Source organism: Schistocerca serialis, chromosome 4, assembly GCF_023864345.2.
Source record: "Schistocerca serialis cubense isolate TAMUIC-IGC-003099 chromosome 4, iqSchSeri2.2, whole genome shotgun sequence".
Taxonomy (NCBI): domain Eukaryota; kingdom Metazoa; phylum Arthropoda; class Insecta; order Orthoptera; family Acrididae; genus Schistocerca; species Schistocerca serialis.
In genome coordinates, this window is record NC_064641.1 from 133,453,085 (window position 1) to 133,474,466 (window position 21,382).

Consider the following 21,382-nt stretch of genomic DNA (forward strand, 5'->3'; position numbering starts at 1 on the left):
ATTCTACAATGCTTACCGACACTGCCACCGTTTAATCCCGATAGAGCAACAACCTGGTTCAAAATTGTGGATGAATTGTTCGACCATTACAAACTCGATGAGTCAACCAGGTTTCTGTGCCTCATCACCCACCTGCACGACCAGGAGGACTTGATTGCTGACCTGGTCGATGTCCTGGACTCATCTACCCGGTACACTCTAGTCAAAAAGACAGTTCTACGTTGGCTTGCACACTCAACTGAGGCAGCAATACAGCAAGTGCTCCACGCCGAGCAACTAGGCAATGATAAACCTTCCCACTTCTGGAGACGGCTACATGCCCTGCTCAGCGCCGACCTATTTTCTGAGACAGCTCTCCTCCCCATCTGGTCAGATAAACTATCTCCTCACATCTGCTTTGGACTGGCTCAAAGGTATCCTGAACCTGTTGAGCAAAGAATGACAATTGCTGACAAGCTACACAATGAATCACTGCTCTATTTCGACAGTCACTGCTTGCTTGGCAACTCTCAGGTTCAGGCTCATCACCCTGCAGCCGGGGCAATACTGTGCCGACCATTCTGCTCGCTTCTGGAAGCAGTAAACAAGCAACTGGGATGTCACCGGCTCCACCCACAGTCACGCCCCCTCATGCAACCGAACCTGCTGCGGCCACCGAACCTTGGCCGCCACCACTGGCAACGAACTTTCCACAGGAAGTGCAAACACACTACCGGTGCTGTTACTTCCACACATGGTTTGGTGAGGTGGCACGGAACTGCAGACCACGCTGCTTCTTCCCAAAAGTCAATCGCAGGTAGGTCCGGGTGCCCCCTCCTGCGCACATCATGACAGGCACCCCCTAGTGCTCCATTCTGACCGGAAATGACCGGATAATTGCGGACCACTTTACATTAAAGACATTTCGTTGAGATACCTTTTCCTAGTGGACACAGGCGGCGATGTTTCACCGCTGCCTACGTCCTTAGCGTCGTCAAACATCCGCCCTCATCATACTTCACTGCAAGCCGTGAATTCAACTAACCTACAATGCTAGGGTTCAACTTCCTGCGCCATCTCACTCCCCATGAACTGCAAACTCAAGTGGACTTTTTTAGTGTGCGAAATTAGCGAACCTATACTAGGCATTGACTTCTTGCAAAAACTTTCACTGGACCTAGTGCGAAACATCGTGTTTCATCATCCGTCCAAGACTCACTTCCCCTGTGCTCCGGCGAGCTAACCCCCACTGACACATTGGTCTGGGCTCATCTCATCCATACATGCTCGTCTCTGTCGACGACATTACAAGAAACCATGCACAAGTGCCTTGTCAAGCTCGAACACGTCGCTCGCCTGTGCAAGAAAAACCATGAGCACTCCCTCAGGCTCCACAAAACACAGCTCCAGCTCCCTGTTGCAGCAAAGGAATTACAGACACTACAGCAAGGACAAAGCAAGGTCAGTAAGTGCGCCAAATCTGCTTGCAGTCCCAGCAATCAAGCCTCCATGTGTTTACCTTCCGCTACCCCTCGCAACTGTGCTATCAAGACTGCGATAACCTGTACTGACAGTTCGGCAGGGCCACACCCTCCTAACATGGTGCCACGAGTGTCAAGTGTTCCTGAACTGACGGCTCCTACCCCACCCCTCACGGACAACACATCAGTCTATGCAACTTCGGCTCCTGCGCGCCGCCGTGTGACCGCCACTGACAACACAAATAGTACTTTCACGCCTAGCGTTTCGCCCACAACCGTGCTGCCACAGACCACGCCCTCAGACTATGGACTCACTAACACCCAACGAGCTCTACCGAGCTCACCTGACCACAGTGCCACTGCTTCGGGCCGGCGGCCATCTTGTCGCGTAGACTCCTGGGACACTTCACCGCCTTGACTCCCAACGGATCCCCCGAGTGGCTCCAAACACCACGACCACGCCTCGCCTGCCCCGCCCGCCACACATTGTAAGCAAACTGCTTCCCGTGCTGCCGGAAACATTTCCGTCGTCACCAACGGCACGGTTCACAAGTTTTGCCTCACGCCAGGTCCCCCAATCTTCAGTAAACCACGTCGACTTTGTCCCGAGAGCCTCTCCGAACTTAAAAATCAGATTTCTGAACTACTAAACTATGACGTCATTGAACCCTCTCCCAGTAGCTGGTCTTCACCCAATAATATGACACCCAAGAAAGACGGGTTCTGGCGCATGTGCGGAGACTACTGTCAAGTAAACGCACAAACAATTATGGACACCTACCCCATACCCAACATTGCTGACATTACCAGTTCCCTAGCAGGTGCGACTGCGTTCTCTGTCATTGATTGCAAACGGGCCTACAGGCAGATCCCCATGGCACCTGAAGACATCAAGAAGACAGCAATCACCACCCTGATCAGGTTATTTCAGTTTCGATTCATGCCCTTCGGTCTAGAAAATGCAACCCAAACCTGGCAACGCTTCATCAACGAAGTACTATTCGACCTAAAATTCTGCTTTGATTATCTTGATGACATTCTTGTGTGCAGCTCCTCCGTCGAGGACAACATTCGACACGTGCAAACTGTTGAACACTCTCACGGCAGCAGGCATCGAGACCAACCAGGACAAATTGCAGCTACATCAAACGGCTTCACTTTTCTTGGTTCTCGGGTCTCTGCCGACAGCACTTCACCAACCCCTGAGAAAGTACAAACAATACTAAACCTACCCAGACCTTCGTCATTCAGTGAGCTCCAGCGCTGTCTGGGGACGGTTAATTAATATCGCCGACATCTACCTCGGGCTGCAGAGATTCAGGCTCCACTGACGGACTCCTTGGCAGGTACCAACACTTCTGGATCTCGGCTCGTTCCATGGACCCCTGCTATGACTGACTCTTTCACTGCCCTCAAAAGTCTTCTTGCCAAGGCCTGCATCATCACGCATCCTCATCCCAATGCGCAGCTTTTCATCACCACAGACACGAGCGATACTGCCACTGGCGCTGTCCTCAGCCAGACAATCGATGCCCAAACTTCGCCTCTGCAGTTCTTCTCGTGCAAGGGCATCAAGCATTTTAAGACCAACGTTGAGGGACGCACTTTCTATGTTTTAATGGACCACAAACCCCTGGCTGCGGCCATTAGAAACCCGCCAGCTGACCTGCCTCCTCGCCGCTTCAGATACATGGACTTCATATCTCAGTTCACCACAAATGTCAGACACATAAAGGGTGCTTACAATATAGTTGCTGATTTCCATTCACGAGTCGATGCCGTCCATTCGCTGTTAGACCTCTCTGAACTGCCTAACCTCCAACCCGCCAACGAGGAAACAAAAAACCTGATTTCAGACTCTACTTCTTCACTACACTTCGAACGCACCCCCTTCCCTGGAATTTCTGGTGAGATCTGGTGCGACGACAGTACGGGCATGTTACGCCCCCTCATCCCAACTACGCTCCATCTAGCTGTCTTCAACGCATTGCATAATTTAGTGCAGCCATGACTCTCCATGGACAGAGGCCGTTCCCCTTGTGGTACTCGGCATTCGTGCGATCTATAAGGAAGACCTCAGAGGCACAATAGCCGAGTTCATATACGACCAGGCTATTGCTCTCCCTGCCAAACTTGTGAGCCCTTCCACTTCTCTCCCTCAATCTGACTTACCTTCGATCGTGGACCGTGTCAGACGCCACTTAATCAACCTCCATATCCCTCCACCTTCCAGCCATTCTCACCCTAAGGTTCACGTCCCGAAATCTCTGGACAATTGCGAGTACGTCATGCTCCGAGATGACACTGTCCGTGCTTCCGTCCAGCTTCCATATACCGGCCCGTATCGAGTTCTCCGGCGCTCAGCCAACACCTATGACATCCAGATGAAAGATTCAGCTGTTACAGTCTCTCTCAACAGACTTAGGCACGCTCATGTCGAGCCTTCTTCTACCCCCCTTCAGGCCACAACCACGCCATTCTCTGTCATGGCTCACGACGCTCCGACAACTCCCTCCACGTCGGACTTACACACTCGATCGAGTGACTTCAAGCTTTAATCGTCGAGCTCTCCTCCGACCTCTCCCTCTGCTCCAGTCTCACGCACTCTGTCGAGTGAGCACATACTCCCCACGTCAAGCTTGCCTAAGATCTTGCCCTCGCCGCCGGGCACTTCGCCAGTCCCTTCGACCTCTCCACTGTCGCCTGCCTCTCCCTGTCGAGGTTTCTCATGCCCACCATCTTGAACGTGCCCTTGTTCAATGTGTTTGTGCTTGTCCACCCGGACATAATCGTCGACATCTCATTAATACTGCGCGATTATACATTGTTCATCGTGTGTTTCTCTTCATCCAGTGCTCATGACACAACCTCCGCCATTCCCTGCCACCTGGCGAAATGTGTTTCCCTCCAGCCCGAAGTCGACCTGGAGATGCTTCGTGTGGTCGCCACGCCCACTGGAGACATCATCGTCATCACACCGGTTCACCCGCAAACTGCTGGCCTACCTGTCGCTGCACGACCAGCATTCCCAGTACGACGCCTGGCTTGCTTCAACGACTACCAGGTTCGGTGGTCGAACCTTCCTTCACGACAACTACCCACACAGCTCACTGACGACGCTGTCAAGCTGGCCTTGGTCTGGATCCTGCGGACCACTCCTGCTGACTGCCGACCCCATAGTCACCCCCACCCTCCCTCCGACCTCTAAAGAGTACTCCATACTGCGGGGGGGAGGGGGGTGGGTGGGGGGGGGTGGAGGGGGGAGGGGGTTGCTATGTGGCGCCGATGAAATCGATACCAACATTGATATGCATCCATCTTTGGACTCTAAGCACTATCTTTGGATCTTCCGCCATGTTCATATCTGTTCTTTGTGATCCTTGTATGTGTTAAGGTTAATAAATGAACTACTGCTAAATGGGTGTCGTTTGGTGTAACCAACCCGAACACTCCCCTCAAGTTCATTTATTAACCTTAACACATACAAGGATCACAAAGAACTGAACTGAACATGGCGGAAGGTGTCGATTTCATCAGCGCCACATACAAACCCCCACAGTACGGAGTACTGTTGAGAGGCCGGGGGGTTGGGGTGACTATGGCGTTGGCAGTCGGCAGGAGTGGTCCGCGGGAGACAGACCAAGGCCAGCTTGACAGCGTCGTCAGGGAGCTGTGTGGGTAGATGTCGTGAAGGAAGGTTCGGCCACCGAACCTGGAAGTCGTTGAAGTGACCTGGGCGTCGTACTCTGCGTGCTGGTCCTGTGGCGACAGGTACGCGGTGGTTTGCGGGTGTAACGGAGCGACGACGATGATGTCTCCTGAGGGTATGGCGAACACACGAAGCAAGTCCAGGTCGACATCAGGCAGGAGGGGAACACATTCCACCAGGTGGCAGGGAATGACGGAGGTTGTGTCATGAGCGCTGGATGAAGAGAAAAACACGACGAACAGCGTATAATCGCGCAGTATAGAGATTTCGTGGATAATGTCTGGGGGGGACAGGCACAAACACCTCGAGTGAGGGCACGTTCGAGATGGGGGGGCCATGAGAAACCTCGACAAGGCGAGGCAGGTGATGGTGGAGCAGTCGAAGGGATCAGCGAAGGGGCTGGTGGCGAGGGCAAGATCATAGGTAAGCTCAATGTGGGGAGCACGTGGTCACTCAACGGAGTGCGTGATACCAGAGTAGAGGGCAAGGTCGGAGGAGAGCTTGATGATTGGAGCTAGAAGTCCCTCGACGGAGTGTGTGAGACCGGTGTGGAGGGCGAGGTCGGAGGAGAGCTTGATGACTGGAGCTGGAGGTCACTCGATCGAGTGTGTAAGTCCGACGTGGAGGGAGTGGTCGGAGTGTCACGAGCCACGACAGTGAGTGGCGTGGTCGTGGACTGAAGGGGGTAGAAGAAGGCTCCACATAAGCAGGCTTAAGTGTGTTGAGAGAGACTCTAACAGATGAATCTTTCATTTGGATGCCATAGGTGTTGGCTGAGCGCTGGAGAACTCGATGTGGCCGGTATATGGAGGTTGGAGGGGAGCACGGACAGTGTCATCTCATAGCATGACATACTCGCAATTGTCCTGAGATTTCGGGACCTGAACCTTAGGGCGGGAATGGCTGGAGGGCGGAGGGATATGGATGTTGGTGAAGTGGCGTCTGATGCGGTCCACGAAGGAAGGTCAGTCTGATTGAGGGAGAGAATCGGAAGGGCTCACAATTTTGGCAGGGAGAACAATGTTCTGGCCATATACGAACTCGGCTATTGTGCCTTTGAGGTCTTCCTTATAGGTCGCACAAATGTCGAGTAGCACAAGGAGAAGGGCCTCTGTCCATAGAGAGTTGTGACATCGAAGAGCCACCTTGAAAGTGCGGTGCCAACACTCGACTAGCCCGTTACTTTGCGGGTGATATGCTGTGGTATGGATGCGCCAGATGTTGCAAATGCTACAATTCTCATTGAACAGGGCCGACTCAAATTGTCTGCCTTGGTCAGTCGTGATGATAGCTGGACATCCGAAACGCAATACCTATGACTCGACGAAAGCTCGAGCAACAGTTTCTGCCATAATATTGGATAGGGGGACAGCCTCGACCAAGCAAGTTTTTTGGTTGATAGACGAGAGAACATAATGGAAGTCGTTAGAGGGGGAGAGAGGGCCAACAATGTCAATATGAATATGCTGCAATCGGCCAGGAGGGATCGAGAAGGCAACGAAGGGGGGGGGGGGGGGGGTGAAGTGTGCTTGTGTACTTTGCAGCTTTGGCACGCAACGCAGGAGTGTGCCCATTGCTGGCAGTCCTTGTTGACATTTCTCCACACACAGCACTCCGCTACGAGGCGGGCAGACGCACGAACAATGGGCTGGGCTAAATTATGCAATGCATTGAATACAGCTCGATGGAGCGTGGTTGGGATGAGGGGGTCTAACGTGCCCGAACTGTTGTCGCACCAGATCTCACCAGAAATGCCAGGGAAGGTGGTGCGGATGAAGTGTAGTGAAGAAGTAGAGTCTGAAATCAGGTTTTGTGTTTCCTCGTCAGCGGGTTGGAGGTTAGGCAGTTCAGAGAGGTCTAACAGCGAATGGACGTCGTCGACTCGTGAATGGAAATCAGCAACTATATTGTCAGCACCCTTTATGTGTCTGACATTGGTGGTGAACTGAGATATGAAGTCCATGTATCTGAATCGGCGAGGAGGCAGGTCAGCTGGCGGTTTTGTAATGGCCGCAGCCAGGGGTTTGTGGTCCATTAAAACATAGAAAGTGCGTCCCTCAACGTTGGTCTTAAAATGCTTGATCGCTTCGTAGACCGCGAGCAACTCCCTGTCAAACGCCGAATATTTCCGTTGTGCATTGATGACCTTGCGCGAGAAGAGCTGCAGAGGCGATGTTTGGCCGTCGATTGTCTGGCTAAGGACAGCGCCGATGGCAGTATCACTTGTGTCTGTGGTGATGAAAAGCTGCGCATTGGGATGAGGATGCGCAATGATGCGGGCCTTGGCAAGAAGATTTTTGAGGGCAGTGAAAGACTCAGTCATAGCAGGGGTCCATGGGATGGGCTGAGATCCAGAAGAGTTCGTGCCTGCCAAAGCGTCCGGCTGTGGAGCCTGAATCTCCGCAGTCTGAGGTAGATGTCGGCGATAGTAATTAACCTTCCCCAGAAAGCGCCGGAGCTCTTTGAATGACGAAGGTCTGGGTAGGTTTGTACTTTCTCAGGGGGTGGTGAAATGCTGTCAGCAGCTGAACACAAGAATGTCATCAAGATATGCAAAGCAGAATTTTAGGTCGAATAGCACTTTGTCGATGAAGCGTTGCCAGGTCTGGGATGCGTTTTTCAGACCGAAGGGCATGAATCCTAATAGAAATTACGCGATTGGCCCGGTGATTGCTGTCTTCTCGATGTCTTCACGTGCCATGGGTATCTGGTGGTAGGCCTGTTTGCAATCAATGACAGAGTACGTGGTCGCACCTGCGAGGGAATTGGTAAAGTTGGCAGTGTTGGGTATGGGGTAGGTGTCCTTAATTGATTGTGCGTTTAGTCGACGGTAGTCTCCGCACATGCGCCAGGACCCGTCATATGTCTGGGCATAGACCAGATACTGGCAGAGTGTTCAATGACGCCAGAGCTCAGTAGTTCAGAAATCTGATTTTTAAGGTCGGAGAGGCTCTCGAGACAAAGTCGACGTGGTTTACTGAAGATTGGGGGACCTGGCGTGAGGCGAGGCTTGTGAACCGTGCTGTTGGTGACGACAGAAATGTTGCCCTCGGCACGGGAGGCGGTTTGTTTACTAAGTGTGGTGGGCGCAGCAGGTGAGGCGAGGTCGTGGTGTTCGGAGCCACTCGGCGGATCTGACGGGAGCCGAGGCAGCAAAGTGTCACAGGAGTCAAAACGACAAGTTGGCTGACGGCCCAAAGCAGTGGCACCGTGGTCGGGTGAGATCGGTAGAGCTCGTTAGGTGTTAGTGAGTCCATTGTCTGAGGGCGCAGCCTGTGGCAGCACGGTTGTGGGCGAAACGCTAGGCGCGAATGCACTGTTTGTGTTGTTAGTGGTGGTTGCACAGCGGCGCGCAGGAGCCGAAGTTGCATAGTTTGAGGTGTTGTCCGTGAGGGGCAGGGTAGGAGCCGTCAGTTCAGGAACACTTGACGCCCGTCGCACCGTGTTAGGAGGGTGTGGCCCTGCCGAACTGTCAGTACAGGCTATGGCAGTCTTGATAGCACAGTTGTGAGGGGTAGCGGAAGGTAAACACATGGAGGCTCGATTGCTGGGACTGCAAGCAGATTCGGCGCACTTACTGACCTTGCTTTGTCCTTGCTGTAGTGTCTGTAATTCCTTTGCTGCAACAGGGAGCTGGAGCTGTGTTTCGTGGAGCCTGAGGGAGTGCTCGTGGTTTTTCTTGCATAGGCGAGCGACGTGTTTAAGCTTGACAAGGCACTTGTGCATGGTTTCCTGTAATGTCGTTGACAGAGACGAGCATGTATGGATGAGATGAGCCCGGACCAATGTGTCAGGGGGGGTTAGCTCGACGGAGCACAGGGGAAGTGAGTCATGGACGGATGATGAAACACGGTGTTTCACACTAGGTCCGGTGAAAGTTTGTGGTGTCGCAGGAAGTCAATGCCTAGTATAAGTTCGTCACTTTCGCACACTATAAAATTCCACTCGAGTTTGCAATTTGCGGAGAGTGAGACGACGTGGGAAGTTGAACCCGAGCATTGTAGTTTAGCTGAATTCATGGCTTGCAGTGAAGTATGATGAGGGCGTATGTTCGACGACGCCTAGGACGTAGGGAGCAGTGAAACATCGGCGCCTGGTTCACTAGGAAAAGGTATCCCGACGAATTGACTTTAATGTAAAGTCGTCCGCAGTTATTCGGTCGTTTCTGGACAGAATGGAGCACTGGGGGGTGCCTGTTGTGTTGTGCGCAGCAGGGGGCACCTGGACCTACCTTTGATTGGCGTTTGGGAAGTAGCAGGGTGGTCTGCAGTTCAGTGCCGCCTCACCAAACCGTATGTGGAAGTCACAGTACAGGTAGTGCGGTTGCATTTCCTGCAGAACGTTCGTTGCCAGTGGCAGTGGCCGAGGTTCAGTGGCCGCAGCAGTCTCGGTTGCAGGAGGGGGCCTGACCGTGGGCTTAGCCGGTGATGTCTCAGTAGCTTGTTTACTGCTTCCCGGAGCGAGAGGAATGCACAGTGCTGCCCCAGGTGTGTCCGGCCACAGGGAAATGAGCCTGAACCTGAGACTTGTCAGGTAGGCAGTGACTGGCGAAATAGAGCAGTGATGCATTGTGTAGCTTTTCAGCAATTGTCATTCTTTGCTCGACAGGTTCTGGAGACCTCTGAGCCAGAGCAAAGCGGATGTGAGGAGTTAGTTTATCAGGCGTTTTTTATTCCGGAGATCGACCAGTGCCCCAGTAATATAGTGCCTGAAATAAAAACCCAAAGCCCCATAATATCTCACAGAAGTAACAGTAGAGATGATAGTTATATGCCCATAGTTACAGCAGTTATTAATATAAAGTGTTTAAGAAACAAGGTGGACCTTCTATCATTCTTTGTAGAAGAAGTCAAACCAGATGTTTTATGAAACTTCCTGGCAGATTAAAACTGTGTGCCCGACCGAGACTTGAACTCGGGACCTTTGCCTTTCGTGGGCAAGTGCTCTACCATCTGAGCTACCGAAGCACGACTCACGCCTGGTACTCACAGCTTTACTTCTGCCAGTATCTCGTCTCCTACCTTCCAAACTTTACGGAAGCTCTCCTGCGAACCTATGTTCTGTAAAGTTTGGAAGGTAGGAGACAAGATACTGGCAGAAGTAAAGCTGTGAGTACCGGGTGTGATTCGTGCTTCGGTAGCTCAGATGGTAGAGCACTTGCCCGCGAAAGGCAATAGGTCCCGAGTTCGAGTCTCGGTCGGGCACACAGTTTTAATCTGCCAGGAAGTTTCATATCAGTGCACACCCCACTGCAGAGTGAAAATCTCATTCCAGATGTTTTATGTATCTGTGAACACTGGTTAGATGAAGCAGAAGGTGACTATTACAGAGCCATTGAATATTTGGACAGGGTAAAGTCATGGTATCGAACTACTACAATTCATGGTGGTGTATCTGTATATGCAAGCATGACTCTTAGTGTAAAAGAAATAGGCTTATGGAAGCACTAAAGAGAGAGTCTTCATGACTTTGATAAATAGCTGTGGGCTGTTTGTTGCAAACCGACTGCCAACAAGATGTGATGCCTGCCGAGACACAGTTATCACAAACCTCAATATCTGGGACTATAATGTCAGTGTAGTTGAACCAATGATTGCTGACCATAGTGCATTAGTAATGGAAATAAGTATGAAATGCTTGAGTCAACTGCAACCAAGATCATGGCACTCCAGTTACACATTTAGTAAAAGTCACATGAGAAACATAACCAGTAGCACTTTTGAAAACTGGAAGGAAGTGCGCCCTAAGGATATTGTAAAAATAGTTAAGTCATACAAGAACTCAGAGAAAGAAGATATCTATTGTATGTCTTGCACAATGCTGAAGAAAATTATTCTGGAGCTTGCTCAACCATCATCTATAGCAATCAACAAATGCTTACAGTTACAGAATTATTTTGAAGTAAATAAACTCTTCCAGGACACACAGCATGGTTTTTGCAAGGGAAAGTCAACGTTTATGGCAACACTGGCCTAACCAGAAAAATAGGGCAAGGATTCAAAGACAGAGAAAGTGTGGCACTGACACTCTGTCATCTTAGCAAGGCATTTGACTGCATTTCCCACAAGATACTGTACAATAAATTGAAGTGTTACGGTGTCAGAGGTGTTGTTCTGGCAACTTTTCAGTCTTACCTGGAAAACTGGAGACAAGTGGTATCAATTCATGGAGCAACATCACAAGAACAAAAGCTGGAACAGTATATTATGCCCTATTCCATAGCCACATCAATTACGGCCTACTGTTATGGGGACATTCTGTAGGTTGTAAGGATGTGCTAATTCTATAGAAAAAAGCTCTCAGAATAATCACATCAAGTAAAAGACATGAGCACTGCAGGCCTATATTCAAGCAGTTAGGAATTATGACGGTCTTCAGCCAGTATGTGTTTTTATGTCACATCAGCATGAAAGAAAACCATGGAGTCTTCAGCATGAGGCAAGATATACACAATCACAATACCCGTAACAAGAGGAGGATCGAAATACCCAGGTGTCGACTGACGGGAACGCAAGACAGCTTTCCAGTGGTTGCCCTAAAGATGTTCAACTCACTGACTCAAGGAGTGCCCTACCACTAGGAACATTCAGAAGGAGAGTAGCACAGGACCTGAATGAACGCCCATTGTACTCCATTGGTGAATTCTTTAATAGTGACCAAAGTGAATGGGCCAACAAATATTTTTTCTATTAAGTATAAATGTCTAAATTTTGTGAATATTTTTTTAAATGTAGTTATGTAATTAATCTTGACGCAGTCTGTCCAGTCATGACTGGTAAACGACACAGATCTAGTAATAAAGTAATATCTGACCAGATGGCAAGGAGAGCTGTGTCAGAGAGTAGATCGGTGCTGACCAGGGCACGTAGCCCTCTCCAGTGCTTTGAAGGTTTGTCATTGCCTAGTTGCTTGACGTGGAGCGCTTCCCATATTGTGCCTCAGTTGAGAGTGCAAGCCGACGTAGAACTGTCATTTTGGCTAGAGTGTACTGGTTAGATGAGTCCGGGTCGTTGACCAGGTCAGCAATCAAGTCCTCCTGGTCGTGCAGGTGGGTGATGAGGCACAGAAACCTGGTTGACTCGTCGAGTTTGTAATGGTCAAACACTTTGTCCACAATTTTGAACCAGGTTGTTGCTCTGTCGGGATTACGCGGCGGAGTGTTGGTAAGCGTTGTAGAATGTTCGGAAGAACAAGTTGAGTTGAGTTCGTCTGGGCACTGCCTGAATCGAGCTGTTGTTGCTGTAGTGTTCCAGGAGAGTGTGCCTCCAGGGGATGTGGCAACGATGGCTGTTCAGGTGGCAGCGTGAAGGTGACACATTGTGGTTGACCGCGATCCGTCGCGACGCGCAAGGCCGGCGCAGGTGAGACACCGTAATGTGTCGATTGCGGTTGCGGAAGCTCAACATGTTGGGGGCGTGTTCGGACTGATGCGTCACGGAAGACCAACACGGATGAAGCACCGAGATTTGCCGAGAGCAGTAGTGGAAGCTCGACTGGAGCCGGCGCAGGGGCGACAGGTGAGAAAAAGTTCAAAGTTTGAGAACGCGTGTTCGTCCACGGGAAGCTCGACGTATGATCAGAGCTGGGGCCACCTGTGTTGCAGGGAGGCTGCGGAGGTGTGGGCTGTCCAGAAGCACAGTGTGGGAAATGATGTCGAACGTGGGATGGAATGTGTGAATGTTCACTGTTCATAGTCACTCCACTCAAAACAGTGTGCAGATAAGCTGAATGTCATGGCACAATACACTGAGGCATAGTAGTGGGACGCAGGTGGAGATCAGGCACAGATAACAAGTTATTGTTCCTGTTGCAGGCTGAGGTATCGAAGTAGGAAGGCATGTGCTGATACTGAACCGAGGCAGGCACAGGTGTGGTCGGATGCTGAGCAGGTTGACCTGTGAACGAAGCAGTTCCGGCCACGTGGCAGGTATCCACGTGGTACTGCATGGATTTCGGCATGGCAAACCGTTGTCCTGGCGGTAGTAGGTTGCTCGACAGAGCATTTGCAGAAATCAACACTGGTCCCGCACTGCACGGTGATCTGTAAGAGGTAACTGCACAGTCGATGAGGGAGGGCAAATGTGGCGGGAACAAAGGCATTTGATAGCTGGAGTCATGTGCAATCCTAACCTCACTTATTGTTTGCAGGCTCGAAAACGTCTGGCGAAATCGGCGGAATCATCGAGTGAGAGGCATTGTGTTGCAGTCCTGGCAGGTGTTCATTCCCCGCAACACGATGCGAGTCGATCACAAAATTTGGCGTTAGGCACTGGGCTGAAGTCATTGTTCAAATACTGTGTCGATGTAATACACGTGAAAATATCCGACGCGGAGGTCGTGGACACAGTAAAACAGTGAAAACGGAAGACGTTACAACTGGGGGTCACCAGTGATGGGAGTGTTCAGGTTGGGTACACCAAACTACACCCATTTAGCAGTAGTTCATTTATTAACCTTAAGACATACAAGGATCACAAAGAACTTATCTGAACATGGCGGAAGAGCCAAAGATAATGCTTAGAGTCCAAAGGTGGACGCATATCGATGTTGGTGTCAATTTCATCGCCGCCACAAATTACTGCTAAAAGCGTGTGATTATTGGTGCAACGTCATCGACGCCGCAGCCTAATGGTAAGGCGACCATTCATGATAAGCAGGAACCCATGTTTGAGTCCCAGTCCGGCACAAATTTTCATTGTCCTCACTCTGTTATACAGCTGATGGTTGTCCCTATTATCAACTGCGAATACATTTCATGTAATTCAGAAAAAGTTATTAGACCAAAATCTGTGGTTCATACATCAAATTATTCCCACAAGATCTGTTAAAAGTTGGTAACCATTGCACTGGCTTAAACTCTTATTCTTTGAGCTACATATTTCGAAAACTGACAAATTTTTCAAGATTTCCCCTTGTCTTCCCTCTTCATGAACCAGTCCCCTTGAAGAAATAGCAAAATGAAGACACAGCATACTAGTTCTCCAGCCAGATTGGAACCAGCAACTAATTAAGCCTTTGTTTCAGACAGCAGCCACATGGCCACTGGGATAGTAAGCCATGACTCTGTTCTCTTCTCTGACACTGCCATAGTGATAGCTACATTAGGTAATTAATAGTTAAAGGGCGGGAATAGATGAACTTTATGCATGGAACTACCTTCGTGGGCTCAACACCATTAATTTGATAACTACATGTCATTCATGTTAAGTGGATGTCATTCAGTTTATTTAATGGAATGTAGAAGAACATATCAAGTGAATTTAGCAAGATAACTTTGTGCCATTCTATGGTGTCATCCTAGGACTGCAGAGTTGCCATAAATATTATGTAATGTTGCCATCTGTATTAGTCATAGGAAGGATATATTTCCATTGTCGATGGATTTCTTGAATGGGCCAGGAAGTGAGGAGCGCAGCTCATGTTTCAGAGATGTGGCCATTGAGGTAACCCAGGCCAAAAAACCAAAAGTTAAAGCTGATGACTCTTTCTCTCGTTCCTGTAACTAGGTGTAAGTGTAATCATAGTTACTAATAATACCCAGATGCACTGAATGCTATCTGAGCATCATAAATCAATAGCTGTCACAATTACTACTGATTTTCATTCTTAAGTGTACTGCAAATTAAAAATCTCATTCACCTGATGCATTTAATGTTTTTTAGCTTCTTCAGTGGCTCTAGTGAAAGCACTATACATAACACATCTTTTGATACTTATAGACTTAAGGGGACTTGTACATGAAGAACTGTCAAAAACTCGATTTTTAAATTTTTGTCTTAAAAAGCTCTGGTGTCTGAACGCCTGAAGATGGCAAGAAGTCGGCTTGCCAAAATATCGCACCTTTTAGATGACGCTACCTGGCTGAATACCCAAGAAATTTTCAAGATAGTGTAAGTCTCTCTTTTTTCTGGTATTATAATCATGAATGTCACTGTTGTTTTTAAACTGGTCCATGTTGTCCAGAACAAATTTCATTAGTGAGTAAATGTAGTGTGAGGCTGTTGTAAGAATTCCCAATTTTTTAAAAAGATGCCTACGAGATGTGTGACTATGAACCCCACGCATTATTCTAACCACTTTCTTTTGAGCAGTGAATACTTTTTCTCTAAATGTTGAGTTACCCCAAAATATTATTTCGTATGACATCAGAGAGTGAAAGTTTGTAAAGTATGCTAGCTTACTAATTTCTATATCTTCAAAATTGGCAATTATTCTGATTGCAAAAGTTGCTGAACCTAGTTGCTTTAGAAGATCCAAAATATGAATTTTCAAATTAAGATTCTCGTCTATGTGTACACCCAAAAACTTAGTCTTTTCCAAAGACCTTATTTGTATTATTTTCAATTGGAGTTTCTTTTACCAGATTAATAATGATGCTTGTATCATCAGCAATCAGTGTCAGTTCAGCTTCCTGTTTGAGATAGGAACGGAATTCGTTCACATATATCAAGAACAGAAGGGGACCCATGATTGAACCCTGTGGAACACCTAAGGTAATTCCACCCCAGTTAGATGTAGTGGCAAACCTTTTTAAATCACTTGACCCATAAGGAAACTTTTTGCTTCCTGTTCTGTAGGTATGACTTAAACCACTCATATGCTATTCCATTTATACCATAGAACTGTAATTTCTGTAACATAATGTCATGGTTCACACAGTCAAATGCTTTGGACAAATCACAGAAATTTCCAATTGGTGACATTTACTATTTAAAGATTCTATTATGTGGACAGTGAAATTGTATATGCTGTCTCAGTGGAACAGCATTTTTGAAATCTGAACTGTGATTTACTAAGTATCCCATTACTGTTGAAATGGCTAACCACTCTTGAGTACATTACTTTCTCGAAGATTTTTGAAAATGCTGTAAGTAAGGATATTGGCTGATAATTATTAGCAGCATTAGCCGATTTAGGAAAAAAAAAAACTTTTTTCCAAGTAATAATGATTAATTTTGCACTCTATTTCAAAATGTATTCATAGAACTATAATTTTTATCACAGATTTATTTTTTCATTTTTGTAAACATAAATGCAGGACATCATAAACTTTAATCTTGAAAAACTGTAAATAATGAGCCAAAGTTGGCCCAGTTTATGGTTCTACCTGAATTAATTACCATGTCCTGCATCCATGTGGCTACTAGGACCTCTCTTCTATCTTTGACAAGAGAAAGCAACTGACTCGTCATTTCCACTAGTTGTCAGTGGTCACTGAACTATTTTAAGATCTATGCATTTTAATTATTTGGCTCTGAACCTACAGTTTGTCTGGAATCTTACTGCACCCACTGGCCTTTGTGATATTCTAGCCTCCTATGCCATCAAAAGGACTATTCTATAATGGTTGTATGTATGTATTGAACCGAGTACATAGAAACGAAGAAGAGTCTTCATCCTGCTGTAGCCTCCAGTGGTTCACAACCCCACAATAGGCCACAGCAGTCCACCCACCCACCTCACCACTGCCCCACACAAAACCCAGGGTTATTGTGTGGTTCGGCCCCCAGTGGACCTCCCTGGGAATGTCTCATACCAGACGCGTGTAACCCCAAATTTTGCATGGTAGAGTAATTGTTGTGTACGCATACATGGAGACAGTGGTTGCACAGCAATTGCCGACACAATGTAACTGAGGTGGAATAAGGGGAATTAGCCTGCATTTGCCAAGGTAGATAGAAAACCGCCTTAAAAACCATCCACAGGCTGGCCGGCTCACTGGACCTCGACACTAATCTGCCGGGTGGATTCATGCTGTGGACCGGCACAACTTCCCACTTGGGAAGCAGTATGTTATGTCAGACCACATGACTAGCAGTGTGGGTTTCTATAATGTACTGCATTCTGATTTAAACTCAACTAACTTTTTCACCATATACATCAGAAAAGTTCTCATGATGCCATAGACACCTTCACATCAAGTCCAGAACAGCTGATAAAAGTGGGGTTCCATCATTAATGGCTGTATACAAATGGAGACATCCAGCTTCAATACCATCCTCAGGCCCACAGATCGTTCCATTGTTAAAATCAGAAACTGATTGCGACAAATTACTCTTCTACCTATTCATTCCTATAGGCCAGTAAATTACATTTTGCAAAATAAGTCTGTAGCATGCAACTATGCCTACTTCCAGAAGATAAAGAATCAAGGTCGTCAGGGTACTTATGAGTAGTCATATATGCCACAAGAGAAAAACAGTCTGTAGCTCTGGGAGTGTGACCCAAAAGGAAGAAATGACCTGTATTTTGAACTTTTCATACTGGTACCTTATAAGTTAAGCACCAGATTCACAATGTCATGAAATATTATCTACCATATTCAGTTAATTCAGTGGAGCCAGCAGTTGAAATAACAGTAAACCATTCTAGTCTGTTTAAGACAACACATTCATGGCTTTCTGGTAATGTGTATTACTCATTCAATAGTAGGGTAACATATTCTAAGGTGAATTCCTGTGTCATCATTGTGATAAATAATCTGAAATGGTTGCATATTTGTATGTATGTAAACAACATCCTGTATCAGCTATTCTGATTGGGTGTTCTCTATTTTCTCTGACGATTAAATGAACAGCTAAGGTAAATGCGTATACTGGGTGTGGAAAACATGCTTCCTTTCTTCCAGACCCAGGATTTTAAAAAAATTCTGTGTGTGCAGTTTGAGTCTGCATGATAAATTTTTCACAAAAATGTCATGATAAAATCATAACAAGTGTTTTGTATTAATATATAATTTAATTATCAATCCCTTGAATATAATGGTTATATAGTGTAGTATAATGGTTACAGAATAGATAAACCACAAGTGGGGACTGTTGCTGACCACCTTATGCCTGATGGACTGACTACATGATCGATTTGCGATGTTTTTCCATTTCCTTTTCAGTGCTGCCATAGCTCTTGCATTTGCTTGTGAGTGTACTTGTTAGGCTTTTTTGATTTTTTTGACACAAGCTTTCCTCTGATGTGTGTTTGCTATAATTCTGAACATATTTACAAATCATATGAGATGACATATTTGATTTTTTATAATTTTTGGTTTAATACCAATTTTCACCCATATTTTGGCGAATATTTTTATAGTCCCACTTTGGGTGCTTGTAGTATTCTGAAAGCTCTTCATAGTGACACCTGAATCAATGTCTCAGTTAAATGTTTTTCCATGTTACATCAATTTATAGTTTTATGTAAAACTAGTAATTTGTGATTCCAAACTATCATTGTTTTTAACAATGGTGCATACTGATAGATATGAGCTGCAGTTTTGCTTGGAATCAATAATCACTGTAAACTATACTACTCAGTTATTTGTTCACAGTAGATTTTCTGTCACTTATTTTCACTACTTTTGACATGAAAATGTCTTTTCACACATCAGCTGAACATTCTTGAGTGACAAAAGACCATCGCTAATAACTATGAGACTGCAATGAGATTTTCACTCTGCAGTGGAGTGTGCACTGATATGAAACTTCCTAGCAGATTAAAACTGTATGCCGGGCCGAGACTCGAACTCAGGACCTTTGCCTTTCGTGGGCAAGTGCTCTACCAACTGAGCTACCCAAGCATGACTCACGCCCCATCCCTCCTACTTTACAAACTTTACAGAAGCTCTCCTGCGAGGTACTGGCAGAAGTAAAGCTGTGGGGACGGGTGATGAGTCGTGCTTGGGTAGCTCAGTTGGTAGAGCACTTGCCCATGAAAGACAAAGGTCCCAAGTTTGGTAGTTAGGTTTAATTAGTTCTAAGTTCTAGGGGACTGATGACCTCAGAAGTTAAGTCCCATAGTGCTCAGAGCCATTTGAACCAATTTTATTATTACTATTGGATGTATTCATTAATTGAACTTTCCTAGTTTATTCACACCATTTCTTTGCCTGCCTCCTGTGAGTGGTGTCTGGAGCATTTCTCTGTAGCATCTAGCAGAAATGATCCAACACAGCAGTCATGCACCATCCTGTGTACCACTGTTTCATGAGAGAAATGTTCTGGCGGAACCATTCACCATGCTCATCACAATTTGAACCAAATGCACACATCGAGGAAGTGCATTTTCAGGGTCATGTTGCAGCCAGTGACATTATAAGCATGAATGAGTTCATCCACAAGGTCCCTGTAATTTTTGCCTCTCCTGTTTCCGAAGAGCAATGTTGTCACATTATGAAAATAATGTCATACGTGCTGCTAACCAGAAGTTACAGTGGGCTCAAAGTATATATCCTCCAACAGTTGACATATTTGTGGACTAATGAATATCCCATACATGATCTTCTCTATGCTGAGTCATGGAAACGTCTGACACAAATACTGAAATGCTGTTTCATCTCTGTGCATAGCCTTAACAAAACCTGTAATGAGTCCCAACTTAATGTGCACAAATGGCAGAACAATTTAACTACAGGTTCTTTGGCTCTATTTCTACACCCAGAGCTGTTTTTGGAGGCCATTTTCTCTGTGGGTAGCATTTTTCTCTTATGTGACTGTCCCACTCACACAGGTTGCAACAATAATGAATGTAATCCTCTTACAAATCCAACTGCATTTTATGAGTTTGAAATCTCCATGTACCAGCCACTCATGCTTACTGTAATTAACAAAGTTTTAATAGATTTCAACATGGTATAATTTTTTTTAACTAAGGCAAAATATATGACAGGGATGAATGGCATTTCATTACTACAATGCAGCAGTACTATGTTCAGGCTTGTTTTTGAACCATCTATAAAGAGACTTCACCTGTCCGATTTGTATGTAATGTTCAGGTCATCCAACAAACCATCAAAGTAATGGCACCTTCCATACTGAAATGACACTCAATTTTTTTTGGCTCTTCCAAAACACAAATACACATATTGTGTCATCAAGGAGATTCCACTGCTGCAGCCATGGGGCCAAAAGTATAGCTTTACACTTCGGTAGAACTAAATTCTTAATCACGTAGCTGAGTTCACACTGTGTGATTGTGCCTGTCTCTCTAGATGACAAAGTTGGTGTAAATGTAGCGCCAGTGTCACTGGTGGACAACTACACTTTATTGGTTGTATGTGTTGGTTCAGTGTCATTGCTATCAATACTTGAGGGTGTTACATCTGGTGGAACAGGAACTAACAATTCTTTGCCATGAGCCACAGGAAAATAGCAGATATGATATCAGGGAATGGAAAATTCCTTTTCCTCTTGATATTAACTCTTTTCCTCAAGGGACATACATACAAAAATAGCAATCCAATGCATTGTTAATGGGTTCACACCTAATAGCAGGCACACCAAACTTCATGGAAGTGTTTTTACCATGCATCCAAGCATTCAGTGCAGATGAACATAAGGTATATACATGCATGGAGCCTAAAATTTATCTTGACCTCTAACTCATTACTGAATCACAAGGCATATGGTTGTTTCACTGCTTCAGTCAATTTTCACCTTCTTGAACCACAAATAACATCTGCACTTATGTAACAAAAGTTACCTGGTTTGTTACTGCAAGTGTGGGGTATTTTTGTGCAAGCATAAATGTGCACAATGACACAATTCTTCAACTGCAACACTTCACATCACATACATTCACTGCTAACTGCCATGGCACTTGTTCCGGTAACAGCAAAAGACAAGCGACAATAACAATCACATCTGTTTCCTATATTTGATAATTCTCATGCAACTTTATGGTACACACATGAGTCATGATGTAAAGCAGTGTTGCCATATGGTACTGAAGCACTCATCTCACTCGCTTATGGCAGGGTGTCCCTTGACACAATGCCTTTGCGTGTAGCTCTCATAATGTCCCATAAGTGTGACTGTGAAGCGTAAACATCTTATTTAATATAATCCTAGGAGATAATTTTAACCTTGATATTCTTGTTTATCACATCTAAATCTATAAATTACAGCTACTTTCATTTCTGTAAAAGGAAAAAGTGATAATTTTTGGACCAGTGTTAGCAGCAGCTGGTTAGCCTCCCCACATTGCAACACCAACAGCCCATTGGCACCTTTACCCATCTGTGCATAATCTAACGAGGCCTAAAGCTGTATTTCACTGAGACCTCTACACATTACAGTCGGTCTCAAAGAGGATGCGAGTGACATGTATTAGGAGTAATTTCATCATCCAGGATCAAATCAAAGTGGAAAACTTAATGAAGCAATACATTTTGTTTACATACTGAAATATTTATTTTGTTCCTTCCCCATATCATCAAAATCTG

At 46.3% G+C, this 21,382-nt stretch overlaps 1 non-coding gene across 1 annotated transcript; it reads right to left on the reverse strand.

Moving 5' to 3' along the window:
• Nucleotides 1-18,665: 18,665 nt before the first annotated feature.
• On the reverse strand, nucleotides 18,666-18,740 carry Trnas-cga (transfer RNA serine (anticodon CGA)). The gene has a single exon. It is a non-coding gene; the product is annotated as a tRNA-Ser (tRNA).
• Nucleotides 18,741-21,382: the final 2,642 nt, after the last annotated feature.